This window comes from Erythrolamprus reginae, chromosome Z (genome assembly GCF_031021105.1).
Source record: "Erythrolamprus reginae isolate rEryReg1 chromosome Z, rEryReg1.hap1, whole genome shotgun sequence".
NCBI classification, from domain to species: domain Eukaryota; kingdom Metazoa; phylum Chordata; class Lepidosauria; order Squamata; family Dipsadidae; genus Erythrolamprus; species Erythrolamprus reginae.
In genome coordinates, this window is record NC_091963.1 from 44498625 (window position 1) to 44518286 (window position 19662).

Consider the following 19662-nt stretch of genomic DNA (forward strand, 5'->3'; position numbering starts at 1 on the left):
TTTAATTCAGAAAGGAAGTGTGTGTGGGGAGGAGGGATTAATTGAGCTGAATTCATTCATATTTATTTTGAACTATTTTCAATCGGAGCCGTGCCCTGAATAATATCTACACTTGAAAAAATGTATCTTCCAATAGGAGTTACTTCCTTGTTTAGTTAACAATACGCCTACCCAGAAGTATGCGTTCGTCAATTTAATCGGGTTTATTTCAAAATATGTGCGAATAGCATTGCATCTTTAATTTTGGACCCTGATTTGTCCAATGCTGACACGCATTCATATATGGTCTTGATATCGCCTGTTTTCATCCTCGTTACATTCCAGTCCGAAGAACGCAGACGACAGAAGACCTCCGGGACAAAAGGCAAATGCACACGTGAGTGAGTGCCCTTTTTTTTTTTTTGCCTTGGCATGAATGGCGAAACTGGCCGCCTCAGACCAGTAAGGTGGGACCAACCGCATGCCCAGTCAGAAGGCAGCGGAAGAGTTAAAGGGGGGAGGGGCTTGCTTCGCGCGCTCCCGCCCGATCAACTAGACTGGAGAAGCTTTCGCGCGCTCTTTGCCTCAGCAGCAGCAACAGTAGGACGGACTACTGCGCGCGCAAAAGAGCCCGACTGGCGGGTACCCGTTTCCACCGTGTGCGCCTCTCGGCGGGCAGAGAGGGTTGCGGGCGCGCGCTGCCGGGAGTTTCAGGTCATTAGATGGGGCTGAGGAAGAGCGGCGGCGCCCACTGAAGAGAAGGAGACTGTGGTTGCGCGTGTGAGTGAAAGGAGAGGCGAGGCCAACCGACGAGCCCAGCAAGCCAACCCACCGGTAACTGCCGGTAACTGCCCACCTTCGTAGCTCTGGAAAGAGGCTTTTTCGGGCAGGCGATTGCCCCCCCTTTTTTTTCTAGGCGGGGGTGGGTAGGAAGAGGGCAGGAGGTCCTGTCGTGGCGCACCCTCTGTGAGTGCGGAGCCTCTGTGTATATAGAAGAGGGCGGAGAAGAACCGGGCAAGGCTCTTGTGGGACGGGAACTGGTTCCCGGCGAGGAGCCTACCCCGTGACTCTCGCTTTAGCCTGCCTCGGAGCGAAACTGGTGGCGGCCTCTTTGGGCATTTTATGGTAGGGGATTAAGACTCGTGCAGGTATTTTACTCATAGCTCGTAATGAGGCATTTTGCCCCTTCCCCCACCTCTTCCGTGTCCCTTCTCCTCCCAACTCTGGGCTGCCTTTTTTTTACTTGCCCCGGATTATCACCCATTGGGGATAATCTTTGTTTCCCGCTCGGGATTATCTACTACTCGACCTCTGCGGGATTATTCTTCTTTCTCCCCGCCTCTTTTCGCAAAATTTAGGGGCGGTGCGCGAACAGATCATCCCCTCCCCCTTCCTTCAGCTATTGCGCGCGTTGTCCCCAAAATAGGGGTCCGTCTTTCCATTTCAGATGAAAAACACATTCTGGTTCTTCGCTCTCTTCCCCTGTTGCCTGTAGCTGCAATCCGCATTCGGTTGAGTAAGTGAGGGGGGGGAGGTGGCGGAGCTGATTGAAGAGCTGGGTGGGTTGTAATTGCCACGGCGGTGCTGTCACCTCGCTACATTTGGAGCTGGGAGGGCGGGAGGCAGGACAAGCGCAAGGATTGGCCGCGGGAAGGGCGATTTTCTGGGGGAGAAGATAGGTAAGTGTTGAAGTCTGCCAAATGCAGGGAAAACGTACCGCCGCGCTTCACCCATTGTAGTAAAATAGCCATTTGGACTGCTAGAAGCAACGAACAAGGAATCACACGATGTTCTTTGGCATCATGATTTTTTAGGTACATTCAGATTCATTGTTATAAAACTCAATCGTACCTCTTTATTTTTTGGATTCAAACTCTAGAAAGATCTTAGTGCTTTCTGCGTCAGAATAACTGAGAGAGTTTACTGAGACTCAACATGTGAATGAAATACTGCCTGGGTGTCATTTGTTGTTAGTAGGGGGCCAGTCCTGAATAGAATGGACTGTACTTTATGGCTTCCAGCCAACTGGCCACTGCTATTGCTGAAGGGCTGAGGGTATTGTTTCAATTATTGCTGTGACAACAGAGTGTATATAGGATAATCTTTAACTCATGACAGAGCAAGTGGTAGTAATCTGCTAGTGTCATCAACACCCTTTTGCTTCCACCTTTTGGAGGTAAGCACCAGAAAATTGTCTGCTGCAACTGCAGAGTTTGTAATCAATTCTGCAGTACAGGGGTTACATCCATCAATTAAAGTTCATTTTATTTGACTTTGGGAAGAGAGGGGCCATAGGCAACTATAAATAGACCTTTGGACTAGGCTGTAGAGGAAGACAAGTAAATTCTAGTAACACTATATCTGAATTGCAAGTGTCTTGCAGGGATGACTGTCATAATGTTTCTACCTTGACTCCTGGCTTGGGTGCATGTTAGAAGTTATTTTAAAGGACAAGCTATTTAGCAATTTCTCTGTGAAAATGCCTCAGTTAAAACCCTCTTTGAACAATTATAACCAGTTATGGGAATTACAGACAAGATCAAATTTTGAATTTGGTACATTCAAAATCTCGAAAAAAGCATATCAATGAGAGAAACTAGAATATTCAGTACATACTGCAGCCATCTGTTCATTTTTCATCTTTTTTGTTTACAACTTGTGGGCTTTCCAAAATTATCCATTTATGCGAATTCTTTACAGCAGGAAGATTTTGTGCCTTGAATCATACTGGAGATAACATACTTTATTATGTTATTCTTTGCATTTATAGTACAATATTTCAATACTTAATTGTCTGTCAAATTATTTAAAATTTTAGTGTTATGTGTAGGTTTTCAACCAGAATTGTAGCTTGGATTAAGAATGATTTTAGTAGTTACAATACTTAACATAAAGATTGATGAAACTTTGAAGGAATTGACTTGGCTGTGTGCATTCGTTTGCAAGCATAAGAATTTAAATGCCAAAAATTCTTACCTGTTTTGCAATAAATAAAGAGGTTTCTTTGTCCTATATTAATAATATGTTGATTTGTGTTTCCATTAATGTCCTCTTTCTTTTCACCAAAAGAAATGACTATGTGGAAGAAATAGTAATGTCTTGCTGTTAGCCCTAATGTCTCTAAGTAAGTGTGTTGGAACTTTTGCCAATGGACTGCAGTGTTAGACATACAATTATGCAAGAGATTTAACACTACTTTGAGGTCCAGAGTTTTTGAAAATATTTTTTTTGGAATCTTTATGAAATAGAAAGTATCTGGTCTTCAGTACTGTGATCACAAGAGGACAAGTAGAAAATGGCTCAGTTTTATTAAGAAAATAGTTATATATAGAAAGAAATCAGATTTCCAATCATGTAATTATAGCTAATGTTTAGAATCCACTATTGTATTTGGATAATATTAATTTGTTGCACAAATGACTTGCTCCTAGTACATTATTAATATGCAGCTGTTGATTGCTACCAAAAAATAAACAAGGATTATAAGGGGAAGAGAAAAATGTTGTGTTTGAATGTATGGGATAGTGGATACATATTCAAATAATTTTCTTGACAACTGTATAGAAGTCAGTTACCATTCTTCCATATAGCCCAACCCCAATTTTTTTAAAAGTTAAATTTCTGGGATCTGGTTAATATTTTGATGGGAAATCATCAGTCAATCCCAGGATAGATTCTGAAGCTGTAAAAATGTCCAAAAGGTCTTGGTAATCCATTTGTGCCAGAAAATTGCATGGTTGCTTTCATTATATCACCAGAAATCAAACTAAATTTGGAGGACACTAATACACATTAAACTTACCACCATTTGTTTAATAATAATTCAAATCTACAACAGCACTGGAAAAATATTCAAGATTGGCCCTTGTATTTAGAACCATCACTGCATCCCCATAGTCAAAATCCAGGTGCTTGGCAACTGACATGTAGTTATGAGGGTTGCAGTGTCCTGGTGTCATGTGATCATCATTTGCAACTTTCTCAGCCAGCTTCCAATAAAGTCAATGTGGTAAGCTGGAATTGCTTAACAACCATGTAATTCACTTGACAATTGTGGTAATTTGCTTAACAATGTTGGTAAATGGTTGTAAAATTGAATGTGACTTACTTAACAAGTACAGTGGTACCTCTACTTATGAACTTAATTCGTTCTGTGACCAGGTTCTTAAGTAGAAAAGTTTGTAAGTAGAAGCAATTTTCCCCATAGGTATCAATGTAAAAGCAAATAATGCATGCAAACCCATTAGGAAAGAAATAAAAGCTCAGAATGTGGGTGGGAGGAGGAGGACAGTCACTACCAAATGAAGAAATCAAACTTGGTGAGGTGAATAAAAAAAATCCAAAACTTTAAGGCTTAAAAAAAGAGAGGGACTCTGAGGTGGCATGGAGGAGCACGCGCCTCCCATGCCAAGGCTTCCTTAAGCGCCACTGAAAGGCCCACAAAAGCCCGAGATGGCTGTGATTAAAGGGGGAATGGCAGGAAACTGGCTGGGCCTTCGTGCCGCTCTCAAATTTCCTGGGAAATTTTTCCGTGCTCAGGTTCTTAAGTAGAAAATGTTTCTTAAGAAGAGAAAAAACATATTGAACAGCGGTTCTTATCTAGAAAAGTTCTTAAGTAGAGGCGTTCTTAGGTAGAGGTACCACTGTACTTTATTTAGCAGTGGAAATTTGGATGCTGATTGTGTTTGTAACTCAAGGAATACCTATAGATCAGTATCGGGTTGCTACCTGATACTGGCCACACTGTGCACCGATAGCAAAAATGCAGCTGCGCGTGTGTGTCCGCCATGTGCGTGCATGAATCTCAGCAAAATTTTGCTTCTTTGCATGTGTAGGAAGCAAAGGGATGCGCACGAGAGAAATTGTGGTAATTTTTTTGATTCTGTGCATGTGCGGAAGCAAAAAAATCACCGAGATCTCTCTTGCACACGTGTCCTCTCAAGATTTTGCTTTCTGTGCATGCACAGAATCAAAAAAATTACCACAATTTCTGTCGTGCGCATCCCTTTGCTTCCTGCACATGCACAGAAGCAAAATTTTGCTGAGATCCACGCACGCACATGGCGGACACACACACACACACACGCAGCTGCATTTTCTGGGACGCGCTCGAGTGCATGCCAGTGATCCAAAGCTGCACACCCATTGCACCGGTAGCGGCGGTACGTAGCAATCCTCGCTTGCTGTAGATACATTAATTCTAGTTCTCGAGAAGGGTGGGGCCTGATGGCCGCGGCAGCAAGGAGCCTTTCCTCTCCCTTGGAAGGGCTCCGAATCTCCACTGCCTGGGGTTTCTGGTCTTTTGGACCAGACCGGATCCTTCCTGAAAGGAAGGTGATGCATGGGTCTATGGAGATGGGCGGCATACAAATCCAATAAATAAATAAATAAATGGGATTCTATTTCTGTGGCCTTGATTTGTCCTTTGCATAAGGGAAGGGCCAGCAACATAAAAATCGAATAAATAATTAAATAAATATTAAAAGGGGCAGGAGGTTGCATGTCGTATCTCATCCTCATTTTGGTTATTGAAACAGATGTCCATGTCTATGTTGCTTGAGGCAGGCAGGATTCCCTTGAGTACCATTTGTTGGGGGTCAGGGTAAAGGGAGGATCTTGCCTTCTCTTTCTGCTCAAGATCCCCATGGACAATTGGCGGGCCACTGTGTGACGCAGAATGCTGGACTCGATGGGTTTTGGCCTGATTCATCATTGCTCTTCTTATGTTCTTATCCATTATTTTAGCCTTGGCTTTCCTCCAGGGGTAAAATGCTCCCAGTTCAGGCATACCTGCCAGTGGTTGGATAGCTAGTCGTGATGGCAGCATGAGGCTTCGCCCACCCACCTTGACGCCACCATTTACTCTCTGCATATGCGCAGAATACTTTGTGCATGCGCAAAGGGTGAAATACCCAATGGCAGCATCCAGGCGGGTGGGCGAAGCCTCGTGCTGCTGTTTCTACCAGCTCTCCGACCACCAGCTGGCATGCCCGAATGGGAGGCATTTCACCACAGCTTTCCTCCATACCTGACTTCATGTCTGCTTTTACATTGCAATTCTGTCCTATATATGATGCCATGTATAAATAGAGGAATGTGGTATGGTGGTACCTCTACTTAAGAACGCCTTTACTTAAGAACTTTTCTAGATAAGTTTTTTTGGCCTCTTAAGAACTATTTTCTACTTAAGAACCCAAGCCTGGAAAAATTTCCCAGGAAATTTGAGAGCGGCACAAAGGCCCGGCCAGTTTCCTGCCATTCCCCCTTTAATCACGGCCATCTCGGGCTTTTCTGAGTTGCCAGATGAGGCTTTCAGTGGCGCCTAAGGAGGCTTTGGCAGTCCAGAGTGAACAAAGCATTTTCCTTTCTCTGAGCATTTGGAGAGGGAATAAACCTTTGCCAGCGCCCAGAGAAAAGAAATGCTCCCTTCACTGTGGGCAGCGACTGTCCTCCTTGTCTTCCTCCTCCCAACCAAATTCCGAGCTTTTATTTCTTTCCTAATGGGTTTGCACGCATTATTTGCTTTTACATTTATTCCTATGGGAAAAATTGCTTCTACTTACAAATTTTTCTACTTAAGAACCTGGTCACGGAACAAATTAAGTTCTTAAGTAGAGGCACCACTGTATTTCTTTGAAGGCCTTTTTATGAATTGCTATCAGGAAGGAGTGCAGAGAAAAGGTGTTGCATCTCTGATCCCCTTTTTGATGCCATTTGGCTCATCAACTGCCTATACATTACTAAGTGAGAAACATTGAGGAGGAAACCTACTTCAGCATGCTTTCCCCAGATTTTAATACCGGTATTATTTTATCATCTCATGATATCTTTTATTAGTAAAAAGTTGAGGCTAGTGGAACTATATTGGTGATTGGAACAAAAACTTGGTTTCCCCAGCACTCTGCATTAGTCTTTCAAAGAGAAGAGCCCTAGAAGGAGGCAATGGCAAATCACTAAAGAACTTTGGTAAGAAAATATTGATAATTGTTCTCAGTCATCCAGTTGTCTGTGAATTGAGTCATGGTAACTGGACTTCTGTTTTTGCCAAAAGACCTACAAGGACCAACCCAGGCAGCCATCAAATGTCAACACTTTAAATTGAAAGGAATAACAACAAAAAAGTATCAATGTATCGTGCCATAGAAAGAGACATTTAAGGTAAAACTCATCTCTCCCCAAAATTACCCAATATTGACATTTATAGTTTTAAAAGAAAATAAATTTTATAGAAATGAATGTGAGCAAAGATTGGCATCTTTGTACAGGTAGTCCTCAATGAGCAATGATAATTGGGATGAGGAGCTCAGTTGCTAAGCAACACGGTCATAAAGTGCAATGTTGTATGTTTATTATGACTTATAACAGTTGCAGTCGTTAGGCAAACTCCATGTGGTTATTAGGGACAACACCATATGATTGCCATTTGTAATCTTCTACCGGCTTCCCCATTGATTTTATTTGTTGAAAGCTAGTAATGAAGGTTACAAATAGTGACAAAGAGCAGAATAACAGAGTTATTATTATCATTAACAGAGATCTTCTAGTCTACCTCCCTGCTCAGGTGGGAAACCCTATTTCAGACAAATGGTTCTTCAATCTCTTCTTAATAGCAAATGGTGATTGTGAAATGCTGCAACCGTTAGCCAGTTGCTAAGCCTCAAGTAGTGACCATGTGACTGTGGAGACACCGTGACAGCCATAATTTCAAGGATAGGTCTCCTTGTTCAAGATTGTAGTAATTAAACAGTTGCTGCATGAATGATAGTTAATTGAAAATTACCAGTCTGGAGATCTACATGTTGGCATTGTAAGTAACAAATAATGTGGTAAATTTTATTAGTGCTATTCTTCTATAAACCTAGAGTTATATAGTACAATGGCATCTAGATACTCATCATTAATTGATCTCTGGTGGACCCGGGAAAGGGGTTTATCCTCTGTCCTGCTGCTTCTTGACCTCTCAGCGGCTTTCGATACCATCGACCACGGTATCCTTCTGCGCCAGCTGGAGGGATTGGGAGTGGGAGGCACTGTTCTTCAGTGGTTCTCCTCCTATCTCTCCGGTCGGTCGTAGTCGGTATCAGTGGGGGGTCAGAGGTCGACCTCTAGGTTGCTCCCTTGTGGTACCTCAGGGGTCGGTCCTCTGCCCCCTGCTATTTAATATCTACATGAAACCACTAGGTGAGATCATCCAAGGGCATGGAGTGAGGTATCATCAGTATGCAGATGATAACCAGCTCTACATCTCCATCCCTTGTCCAGTCAGCAAAGCAGTGGAAGTGATGCGCCGGTGCCTGGAGGCTGTTGGGGTCTGGAGTCAACAGACTCAAACTTAACCCTGATAAGACGGAGTGGCTGTGGGTTTTGCCTCCCAAGGACAATTCTATCTGTCCATCCATCACCCTGGGGGGGGGAGTCATTGACCCCTTCAGAGAGGGTCCGCAACTTGGGCGTCCTCCTCGATCCACAGCTCACATTAGAGAAAGATCTTTCAGCTGTGGCGAGGGGGGTGTTTTCCCAGGTTCGCCTGGTGCACCAGTTGCGGCCCTATTTGGACCGGGAGTCACTGCTCACAGTCACTCATGCCCTCATCATCTCGAGGTTCGACTACTGCAATGCTCTCTACATGGGGCTACCTTTGAAAAGTGTTCTGAAACTTCAGATCGTGCAGAATGCAGCTGCGAGAGCAGTCATGGGCTTCCCCAAATATGCCCATGTTACACCAACACTCCACAGTCTGCATTGGTTGCCGATCAGTTTCCGGTCACAATTCAAAATGTTGGTTATGACCTATAAAGCCCTTCATGGCACCGGACCAGATTATCTCAGGGACCGCCTTCTGCTGCACGAATCCCAGCAACCAGTTAGGTCCCACAGAGTGGGCCTTCTCCGGGTCCCGTCAACTAAACAATGTCGTTTGGCGGGACCCAGGGGAACAGCCTTCTCTGTGGCAGCCCCGGCCCTTTGGAACCAACTCCCCCCAGAGATTAGAATTGCCCCCACCCTCCTCGCCTTTCGTAAACTTCTTAAAACCCACCTCTGCCGTCAGGCATGGGGGAACTGAGATATTCTTTCCCCCTAGGCCTTTACAATTTACGCATGGTATGTCTGCATTTATGTTTGGTTTTTATAATAAGGTTTTTTTTTAGTTATTTTAGTATTGGATTGGATTGTTACATGCTGTTTTTATCATTGTTGTTAGCCGCCCCGAGTCTACGGAGAGGGGCGGCATACAAATCCAATAAATTAAAAAAAAAAAAAAATTCTGGGAGGTGCAATTGTATCAGAAACAATGAGAATTAGACACATTTTTGCCATAAGGGATAATGTAGTGAGTCACAAGGCAGCTAACAGCAACATGTTCTAGTTGTGTGTTGAGTACCAAACAAATGAGTACTGAGATACAAATTTTGTATCAAACATTTGTACCATTTCAAAGCAATTGAGTTCCAACATACCATCATATATACAGTATTTTGTTCTATGTTTCAGGTTTGCAACATTTAAAAAAATATAGTTACTTAATCTGATTACTTCACATTTGTAAACTTTATGCAGATATATTACCATAGAGAACTATATTAATAAAATCTATGGATTTTGAAGATGTTGCAGTAAGGTGTAGTGTTTATAAAATAAATTGATATGATAATTTTATAATTTATTTAAAAGTAACTTCATACATTTGTACCATTTCTAAATAAATTCGATCTGCCAAACTGCTGGCAGCCGGTGATTAGCAGTAATCACTGGCTGCCAGCAGTTTGGCAGATCGAATCTCAATAGGCTCAAGGTTGACTCTGCCTTCCATCCTTTCAAGGTTGGTAAAATGAGGACCCAGATTCTTGGGGGAAATATGCTTACTCGCTGTAAACTACTTAGAGAGGGCTATAAAGCACTGTCCAGTGATATATAAGTCTAAATGCTATTGCTGTTACTAGTTTCAATTGTGTCTTGTTCATGGATTTCCCAAATAATTAATTTTGGAGGGAAGAAATATTCGAAAGTATATAGGTTGTGTGGGATCATATGATCACCATTTGCAATCTTCCCAGCTGTTTCCAATAAGCAAGGGAACTGGAGGAAGCTGGATTAATCATTTAATCATGATTTAAAAGGTTGTAAAATTGGAGACAGCTCACTTAACTGCCTTGCTTAACAATGGAAATTCTGGTCCAAACTGCAGTCATAAGTTGAGGGCACTCCATACATGTTTGCATTTGTTTGCATGTAAACTATATGCGCGTCTGGGGTTACACTGCCTGCATTAATTTAAAGCAATGGTATAGCTGCCCTAGTCGAGGTAAAAATAGGTAATCCATATTACTTAGGAGCTGTGCTTATAAGAATATTGTCTGATAATTTTGCATCTTTGCCTTGGGGAAAAAATACCAAACTGTTCTGTATATAGCAGTGATGGTGAACTTATGGCACGGGTGCCATAGGTTGCATGCAGAGCCATATCTACTGGCAAGCGAGCTGTTACCCTAGTCCAGCTCCAGTGTGCATGTGTGTGCTGGCCAGTTGATTTTTAGATCACATACAGGCTCTGGAGGGCATTTTTGGCTTCCAGAGAGTCTCCAGGAGGATAGGAGAGGGCCTTTTTACCCTCCCCCAACTCCAGGGAAGCTTTTGGAGCCTGGAGAGGGCGAAACATGAGCCTACTGGGCCCACCAGAAGTTGGGAAACCGGCCATTTCCAGCCTCCAGAGGGCCTCCGGTGGGGGGCAGGAGAAGCTGTTTTTGTACTTCCCAGGCATTGAATTATGAGTGTGGGCACTCAGGCATGCGTGATAGAGAGCGCCCACACTCTTTCGGCACCTGAGGGAAAAAAGGTTCGCCATCACGGGTATATAGGAATAGAAACAATAATTGATAGCAAGGAACAATTTATCTGAGAGAACATTTCCTGTAAAGGATTGTAGCAAAGTTTGAAAAGTAAATTGGCTATTTACTGTTTAATTGAGCAAAACAAAGATTTCTCAAAGCTTGTTGAGGGAATAAAGTATATTCTATTGTTCAATAGACAATGTTGATGTAGAACAGTGGTTCTCAACCTGGGTGTCAGGACCCCTTTTGGGGTCGAATGACCGTTTCACAGGGGTCGCCTAAGACCATGGGAAAAGACAAATTTTCCATGTTGTTAGGAACTAAAGCTTCTATTCTGGTGCCTTGGAACATATTTTTCACAATACAACCAATCGGGTGTTTACAATGGGGGTGCCCCTCTGACCTTCCTACCAATCAGCTTAAAGCTCTGTTGGAAGAATGGGTGCTAGACGTATGGTTGGGGGTCACCACAACATGAGGAACTGTATTAAGAGGTTGCGGCATTTGAAAGGTTGAGAACCACTGATGTAGAAGACGAGCAGACAGAACTAAGGGAGCAGAGTTAAGCCCATGAACAGTATGGCAATAGTGTTGGAAATTGGAAATTCCCCCAGTAGCATGGGGGAATTTCCAATGAACAGGGTGTCTCTTGATTTAAAACAAACAATTGGAAATTAGCAGGTGGTGCTTAGGGCAGTCATGGCGAACCTTTTAGACAACGAGTGCCCAACTGCGTGCATGCCCAAACTGAAAGGTTTGTGCATGCATGCGCAGAAGAAACCCAGCTGGCTGGTGGGAAGGGGACATCTATGGCAAAAGGTAAGATCTTTATCGTGAGCTTCTGTTTTGTCATTTGCAGGGAAACAAAGCTCACGAAAGAAGCAACACAGATATCTGACCTGGGATGATGGTACACCTGCCAGCAGAGAGGGCTCTGTGTTCCACTTCTGGCATGCATGTCATAGGTTCGCCATCACAGCCTTAGGTTATATAGGGGCCACTTTTTAGATAATTTTATTTAGGGTGTGTATTGCCTAATGTCTGTCTTTGTTAGTTGTAAATGGCTTGCTGTTATGGGTGAACAGTGCAGTCAGGCGGTAGGGAGAGCAAGTAGGATGCTTGGCTGCATAGCTAGAGGTATAACAAGCAGGAAGAGGGAGATTGTGATCCCGCTGTATAGAGCGCTGGTGAGACCCCATTTGGAATACTGTGTTCAGTTCTGGAGACCTCACCTACAAAAAGATATTGACAAAATTGAACGGGTCCAAAGACGGGCTACAAGAATGGTGGAAGGTCTTAAGCATAAAACGTATCAGGAAAGACTTAATGAACTCAATCTGTATAGTCTGGAGGACAGAAGGAAAAGGGGGGACATGATCGAAACATTTAAATATATTAAAGGGATAAATAAGGTCCAGGAGGGAAGTGTTTTTAATAGGAAAGTGAACACAAGAACAAGGGGACACAATCTGAAGTTAGTTGGGGGAAAGATCAAAAGCAACATGAGAAAATATTATTTTATTGAAAGAGTAGTAGATCCTTGGAACAAACGTCCAGCAGACGTGGTAGATAAATCCACAGTAACTGAATTTAAACATGCCTGGGATAAACATATATCCATCCTAAGATAAAATACAGAAAATAGTATAAGGGCAGACTAGATGGACCATGAGGTCTTTTTCTGCCATCAGACTTCTATGTTTCTATGCCCTTTGTTAAAAGGGCATTATATATAAATTATTATTATTATTATTATTATTATTATTATTATTATTATTATTATTATTATTATTTTAGTTATTTGTATTCACATTGTTTGGCTGCCTTGTATTTAACTCTTGTAATGTGTACAGTTGTTTTTATTGCATTTTAACTCTTCGCTACCCAAAGTCACTTTTTGAGATAAGTGGCCATATAAATTGAATAAATAAATAAATCTCCAAATTTTCTCACAATGCAAACACAATAATCCACAAAAATGTGGCTTGTGGTTTTCAGAACATGGGAATAGATGTGATCAGTGTATAATTAATAACTAAGAAACTAGGTTGTCATTTGGCAGAAAGGGAAATAAAATGCAAATAGATGTTACGTTCTTCCTTCTATTTTGCTGACTGAAATAATTTTAACTATTTCAGGCTTATGTACGTAGCAATCTTTGGATGAATTTTCATACCAAGTGGTAAGTCTGGGAGTATTATTTTGCAAAAATTCTCCCTTTCATTATTTTCCCTGTCTGCTACAGAGAGCAAATTAGCATTCACGAATTGCTTTGGTAAGTATTTGCAAAACAGACAAGGAGATTGAAAAAGCTGCAATGATGCATCCTATGGCTACTGTTCCACTTCTATTTTCTTCCTCATTATTATTACCTTTAATATAACCTACTTTTTTAAAAAATAAAAAGTTATTTCAATAAAGCAGAGAAAGAGTAAGTGCATGTAGTTTACCCCCCAAAAAAATAACATGACAAAAAGAAACTTTTGTAAAGGCAACTTTAGAAACAGAAACATAGATGTCCGACGGCAGAAAAAGACCTCCTGGTCCATCTAGTCTGCCCTTATACTATTTTCTGTATTTTATCTTAGGATGGATATGTGTTTATCCCAGGCATGTTTAAATTCAGTTACTGTGGATTTATCTACCACGTCTGCTGGAAGTTTGTTCCAAGGATCTACTACTCTTTCAGTAAAATAATACTTTCTCATGTTGCTTTTGATCTTTCCCCCAACTAACTTCAGATTGTGTCCCCTTGTTCTTGTGTTCACTTTCCTATTAAAAACACTTCCCTCCTGGACCTTATTTAACCCTTTAATATATTTAAATGTTTCGATCATGTCCCCCCCTTTTCCTTCTGTCCTCCAGACTATACAGATTGAGTTCATTAACTTTAGATATTCTTAGGTGTGATATAAGGATATCTAGATTAGTAAACACCATGACTGTTTCATTGCTCATTTTGATGAAAAACAAGTTAATCTGTTGATTCATTGTATGTTTCTTAGTTATATACTACTAGTGTATGTTCCCATTCTTCCAATTGTGGACTATTTTTCCTCCTTATTTTGTGCATGCTGCTCACAACTGCTGTCTTTTATATTATCTCCATCTGCCTATCAACATGGAAATTGTATTGCCATTTGAATCATTGGGGCTTCAACTACACCCACTATTTTAAACTATAGATAATGTCAAAACCAAGCACAAAACAGCAAAATCCAATCAAGTCCAATCCTTTATTTTAGGATGGATTAAAATCAATGAATTTTTAAATTTTAAATCAGATTTGTTATATTTTTATCAAATTTATTTTAGTAAAATGCTTTCGGAGTAAAAATCTGAAGATCATTTTCTATTTAAGATAAATTAATAATTTAATTTATTCAGCATGAAATGGAGTTTGGTTATAGGAACATAGAAGTCTGACGGCAGAAAAAGACCTCATGGTCCATCTAGTCTGCCCTTATACTATTTTCTGTATTTTATCTTAGGATGGATATATGTTTATCCCAGGCATGTTTAAATTCAGTTACTGTGGATTTATCTACCACGTTTGCTGGAAGTTTGTTCCAAGGATCTACTACTCTTTCAGTAAAATAATATTTTCTCATGTTGCTTTTGATCTTTCCCCCAACTAACTTCAGATTGTATCCCCTTGTTCTTGTGTTCATTTTCCTATTAAAAACACTTCCCTCCTGGACCTTATTTATCCCTTTAATATATTTAAATGTTTCGATCATGTCCCCCCTTTTCCTTCTGTCCTCCAGACCAGTGTTTTTCAACCGGTGTGCCAGACATGGTCAGGTGTGCCGCGAGGCGGTTCGCCCCCCTCCGCCGCCGCCGCCGCTATTGGCACCCTCCCATGGGAGGCCGGCAAAGGTTGCTTTGAAAGTCGGCCCCCTCGCACCCACGGCTTCTCGTCGCTTCCCCAAAGCACCGTCGCTTCCCTGAAAGCGCGCTCCTCATCTCCCTGCCAGCCCGCGGGGGGGGGCGGGGAGGCGCCGGCAGCAGAAGGGAAGGGAGCCGCAGCCGCCCCTGCCTCCCCACGGTGCCTCCGGCCCCCTCGGCCTTTCGGCGCTGCCCCCCGCCCGCCCCCTCTCCTCCTCCGCTGTCTCCTGCCTTTCGGCGTGGCTCCTCCCGCACCCGGAACGCAGGAGACAAAAAATGGCCCAACTCTCGTTCTCTCTCCGTTCTCAGCGGAGGCCAGCGAAGGTAATATTCAATGTCGGGAGCGCGCGGGCGGTTGCGCGCGCTCCCTACCCCCCTGCTAGCCGCTCAGAATATTCAAAATAAGAAAAACCTTCGCCGGTGAAGGCTTTTCTTATTTTGAATATTCCTAGCGGCTAGCAGGGAGGTAGGGAGCACGCGCAACCGCTCGCGCGCTCCCGACATTGAATATCACCTTCGCTGGCCTCCGCTGAGAAGAACGGAGAGAGAACGAGAGTGAGTGACAGCAACAGACAGCAAGATAGAAAGTGAGAAAGAGAGAGAGAGAAAGGGGGGAGAGAAAGAGATAGCAAGAGAGAGAACAAGAGAGAGAAAGTGTGTGAGAAAGAAAACAAAAGAGAGAGAGAAAGCAAGAGAGAGAGAGAAAACAAGAGAGAAAGTGAGAAAAAGAGAGAAAGAGGGAGGGAGGGAGAGAGAGAGAGAGAAAGAACAAGAGAGAGAGAAAGAAAATAAGAGAGAACAAGAGAGAGAGAGAGAGAAAATAAGAGAAAAAGAGATAGCAAGAGAGAGAAAGCAAGAGAGACAGATAGGGAGAGGAAAGGAGAGAGAAATGAGAACAAAAAGGGGAGAAAAAAGGAGAAATGATTGAGGCAGAGAATGAGAGGAGAGAGAAACAAAAGAGAGAGAGAGGGGTGATTCTTGAAGCATATGGTAAAAAGCACCCAAATAATAAGAAATGCCCCCCAGCCCACACCTCTTTTTGAAAAGAATAAAAGAGAAAAAACCCCATCCCTCAACTGGTTTTGGAAATGGTTCCAGTGTGTATACACACACACACATAAGGGGGGGGGAGAGACAGGGATGGAAAAAGAGGAGAAGTGAGAGGGAAAAGGAATGAGGGAAAAAGGGAGGAAGAGAGAGAAATGACAAACATGAGAGAGAAAAGGGGGAAAGACAGGAGAAGTACCCAGAAATGAGATATAAAGTTGAGTAGGATTGATTGATGATTGACTGTATTTATAAGGGGATGTTACATGGGATTGTATATACGAGGGGGTTATGTATGTATGTATGTATGTATGTATGTATGTATGTATTTATTTATTTATTTATTTATTTAATTTGTGTCATTTTGGTTGGTGGTGTGCCCCAGGATTTTGTAAATGTAAAAAATGTGCCGCAGCTCAAAAAAGGTTGAAAATCACTGCTCCAGACTATACAGATTGAGTTCATTAAGTCTTTCCTGATACGTTTTATGCTTAAGACCTTCCACCATTCTTGTAGCCCGTCTTTGGACCCGTTCAATTTTGTCAATATCTTTTTGTAGGTGAGGTCTCCAGAACTGAATACATGCTGATGAGACCAAATGTGGTCTCACCAGCATTCTATATAGCGGGATCATAATCTCCCTCTTCCTACTTGTTATACCTCTAGCTATGCAGCCAAGCATCCTACTTGCTTTCCCTACCGCCTGACTGCGCTGTTCACCCATTTTGAGACTGTATATTCTGCAATAGTTACATTTTTGGTAAACCCATTCAATGTATCGAAGCTCTGCAAGCTGAGATAGCAATTTTACAATAATGTTGATATAAATAATAAAACAGAGTTAAGGAATATTCCTTTATTCCATTGTTTTGCTAATCTATGTACACGACAAACTATGATTTATATGCTTCTTTTTTAATATTGGATTTGTTTCGCTATAATATTGGGGGGTTTTTTAATTGTGAGCCGCCCTGAGTCTTCGGAGAGGGGCGGCATGCAAATCTAATAAATTATTATTATTATTATTAATTATTATTATTATTATTATTATGATTGTTTGAAGAGAAATGCATCTGTACCATCAGGAACTTAGAGGACAAAGGACAAGCAGCAAAAATGAAAGTGAAATCTTCTAAGCAGCTTATAAATATAATATTAAAGAGCACCTGTCCTTTCTGATCCATCATGGCAGCGCCTGTTAGCAGGCCATTCACCTGCTGCCTGTCACATCCCTTACACTTATTGTGTTATTACCGCATCAGTAACTCCCATTAAACATGAATGGGACTGTTGGTGAGTCAACAGCGGATCAGAGGAGAAGCTGCTGCTGGACAGAGATAACATTTGCTCTTTAAAAGTTACGATTTAAATTGAGTTGATTTAAATCAAGCCTTTTTTCTAGTGATTTAGATCATGATTTAAAACAACTTGATTTAAATCAAATCCACTCTGCTTCATTTGCTCATACCCAATGGACAGAACCTTTGCAAAGTTCATCTATAACCTTCTAGCCTACTAGGAACATCTTGAGAGATTCTAGGGTAGTCCAAATCTCTTCCCCATTGCCTCAATTAGCTCAGGGCTGTGTAATCTCTTAATTTGGATCCCTCCCCTCGGGAGGAAGTTCTGTGTTGCCAAAACTCCTTCCCCCGCTGCCAACTACTTCTCTAGGTGCACATTCCATCATATCTAATTTCTCTAAGCTTGAACTGAGCAGCATCAAAATACTCTTGCATAAGCATCATCACATGCTCATACAGAAACTTGAATGGAAAGAACCTCTGCCCGCTCTATCCTTTTGGTCCTTTAACTTTTTTCCAAAGTATTTCACCAAGACAGTAGTTCAGTGATCCCACTTATTGCTAGGTTAAGAATACAATATATTCAAGTTTCAAGTTATATTGGATTTATGTGCCGTTCCTCTCCAAAAACTCAGGGCGGCTAACAGCAATCATAAACAGTATACAATAATAATCCAATACTAAAAGCGAATTAAAAACCCCTTAATATATAAAACCAAACATACATACAAACATACCATGCAAACAATTGTAACGGCCTAGGGGGAGAAGAAATCTTAATTCCCCCATGCCTGATGGCAGAGGTGGGTTTTAAGAAGTTTACGAAAGGCGAGGGGGGGGGCAATTCTAAGCTCTGAGGGGAGTTGGTTCCAAAGGGCTGGGGCCGTTACAGAGAAGGCTCTTCCCCTAGGTCCCGCCAAACGACATTGTTTAGTTGACGGGACCCGGAGAAGGCCCACTCTGTGGGACCTAACTGGTCGCTGGGATTCGTGCAGCAGAAGGCAGTCCCTGAGATAATCTGGTCCGGTGCCATGAAGGGCTTTATAGGTCATAACCAACACTTTGAATTGTGACCGGAAACTGATCAGCAACCAATGCAGACTGCGGAGTGTTGGTGTGACATGGGCATATTTAGAGGAGCCCATGATTGCTCTCGCAGCTGCATTCTGCACGATCTGAAGTTTCCGAACACTTTTCAAAGGTAGCCCCATGTAGAGAGCGTTACAGTAGTCGAGCCTCGAGGTGATGAGGGCATGAGTGACTGTGAGCAGTGACTCCCAGTCCAAATAGGGTCGCAACTGATGCACCAGGTGAACCTGGGCGAACGCCACCCTCACCACAGCTGAAATATGTTTCTCTAATGTGAGCTGTGGATCGAGGAGGACGCCCAAGTTGCGAACCCTCTCTGAGGGGGTCAATGATTCTCCTCCCAGGATAATGGACGGACAGATGGAATTGTCCTTGGGAGGCAAGACCCACAGCCACTCCGTGTTGTCTGGGTTGAGTTTGAGTTTGTTGACACCCATCCAGGCCCCAACAGCCTCCAGGCACCGGCACATAACTTCCACTGCTTCGCTGACTGGACATGGGGTGGAGATGTATAGCTGGGTATCATCAGCATATTGATGATACTTCACCCCATGCCCTTGGATGATCTCACCCAGCGGTTTCATGTAGATATTAAATAGCAGGGGGGAGAGGACCGACCAATTATACACCATTTATTTTAAATGGTGTATAATTAGTTCTAGTCTTGAGTTAGGTATCTGTAGTTAAAATCAAGGTTTTTCATAACCACTTAATAAGCACGTGGCACAACATAGGAGAACAAATATACCAGAACTGGATTCAGCTGCATTTAAAATGCACAGGCCACTCTTTTGAAGATAGCAAAGTCTACATTTTGGACAAAGAGAACCGCTGGTTTGAAAGGGGGTGAAGAGGCCATTTATGTCCAAATTCAACAGCTTTCTCAACAATTGGATGGGATACAACAACATCTATCTCCAATCTATGACATAGTCCTTTGAATAGTTCCAAGGGGGCTCCATTCCCATTTGCACCACTCAGGTGACCCTGATGACACAGATAAACCTCCAAGTGACTTTAACAACTAGCTAAAAGAATGCAAATGGCCAGCTGTTTGCAAGGAGTGTAAATCCTTCCATTCCCCACCACCCAGTGAGAGCTGAAGAAACGTCTTGGATGAGAAGTGAAACATCTTCAAAGAAAAAAACGAAGTCCAGTTGCCTCTTGACAAAACACGCTTCGGTCTAGAACCTTAAGTAAGGGTGAACAAGAAATATGAATTGTCAGATGATTAATCAAGAAAATGATTTAATTAAAAAGAAAGCTTGAAATAGAATTGGGAAGCAATCCTAAGTTGCTTTATTTTATGTAAAGAGTAATTTTGTGTCTTAAGCCTAAATGCTATTACAAAAAGTGAGTCTCGGAGCTTCTAGTAAAACTGCAGATGTGAGTACTAAAAATTATGGATGTAAATATTGAACTTAGAAGAAAAAGGATTTTTTTAAAATCCTTTTTTATTAATACAGTAGAGAGTGCTGTTAATTTACCTTCAATAATAGCTTTATTATTACAGCTATGTGGCATTGTAA

The 19662-nt window shown here is 42.2% G+C and overlaps 1 protein-coding gene across 7 annotated transcripts in view; it reads left to right on the top strand.

Moving 5' to 3' along the window:
* The first annotated feature begins 558 nt into the window (after positions 1-558).
* Positions 559-19662, top strand: part of PALS2 (protein associated with LIN7 2, MAGUK p55 family member) — a 68875-nt gene continuing 49771 nt past the window's right edge. The window contains exon 1 of one of the 7 annotated variants that reach the window (XM_070729057.1): positions 559-823. The gene's annotated coding sequence lies outside the window, so the exon portion shown is untranslated. Of the gene's footprint in view, positions 824-1454; positions 1496-1760; positions 1794-19662 lie in introns of those variants that run through there. The other 6 variants (XM_070729058.1, XM_070729055.1, XM_070729056.1 and 3 more) reach the window with 6 other exon arrangements.